The sequence below is a fragment of the Penaeus monodon genome, chromosome 37 (assembly GCF_015228065.2).
Source record: "Penaeus monodon isolate SGIC_2016 chromosome 37, NSTDA_Pmon_1, whole genome shotgun sequence".
In the NCBI taxonomy this organism is placed as follows: Eukaryota; Metazoa; Arthropoda; class Malacostraca; order Decapoda; family Penaeidae; genus Penaeus; species Penaeus monodon.
In genome coordinates, this window is record NC_051422.1 from 31,103,967 (window position 1) to 31,105,332 (window position 1,366).

Consider the following 1,366-nt stretch of genomic DNA (forward strand, 5'->3'; position numbering starts at 1 on the left):
AAAAAGAAAAAGAAGAAAAATATGATGATGATGATGATGATGACAAACCTTGATATTTTATATCCAAATGACGTCACTCACCTGCTAGCTGAGACTCAGAGACGGTTCGTCCCCAACTGAACTGCCCTTTAACTTAATGCCAGACGGAGGTGTTTGCTGTGCCATCTTCAGCTCTTGGATTCCGCTTTTATTTATTTGCCTGTTAGTTCGTTTTTCTCCGGCTTTTCTTCTTTCCTTCCTTTCATTATTTACTTCGCATTCTCTTTTCTTTTTCTTTTTTTCTTTTTTTATGTTATCCGAGGAGGATGAAAATAACCCCACGCATCAAGAGTACGTGCCATAGCAGAAACTCCCGGACAAGAAGTTATGACCGGAGTTATGCAAGTGAAAGTTTCAGGAGAAATATTTCACCGAGGGAGAACGTGGGACTGGCAGCGACCTTTTCATTTCCCAGAATCATCGCACGCTCCGAGAATCGAATCGCTTCCCAGAATATCCTGTGATACACAGATACAACTCGGAAGTTTCTCTCGAAGCTAAGACAAATCTGGTTCCTTGTGGGAAAAGATAATCGTATTTTGGTGTACGTTGTACTCCAAGCATACCTTGGGGCATCAGAGCGTTCCCTCGCCGCACCTGATTCCCGGGGACGCATTCTATCTGCATCGTCAGGAGGGATAGCCAGCTTAAGCTTTGAGGGAACAGGAGTTCTCTTTTCCACAACTCCCCCCCCCCCCCCCGTCACCAGCCTTCTTCCACGTGCCATGTGAAGTAGGTCAACGACAACCACTCCACCCCACCCCTACCCCCACACCACCCCACTCCTACCCCTACTCCACCCCACCCCTACCCCCACTCCACCCCACTCCTACCCCCACTCCACCCCACCCCTACCCCCACTCCACCCCACTCCTACCCCCACTCACCCACCCCTACCCCACTCCACCCCACTCCTACCCCACCCCTACCCCTCACCCCACCCTACCCCACTCCACCCACTCTACACTCCACCCCACCCCTACCCCCACTCCACCCCACTCCTACCCTCACTCCATCCCACCCCTACCCCCACTCCACCCCACTCCTACCCCCACTCCACCCCACTCCTACCCCCACTCCACCCCACTCCTACCCCCACTCCACCCACCCCTACCCCACTCCAACCCACTCCTACCCCCACTCCACCCCACTCCTACCCCCACTCCACCCACTCCTACCCCCACTCCACCCCACTCCTACCCCCACTCCACCCCACTCCTACCCCCACTCCACCCCCTTCCTAAGGTATATGCCTGCCTTGACCGTTAAATGTTAGGCAAACCTTTCTCGTCTGATGCCAAATTCATGATGAACTTTCCGTGGCGTT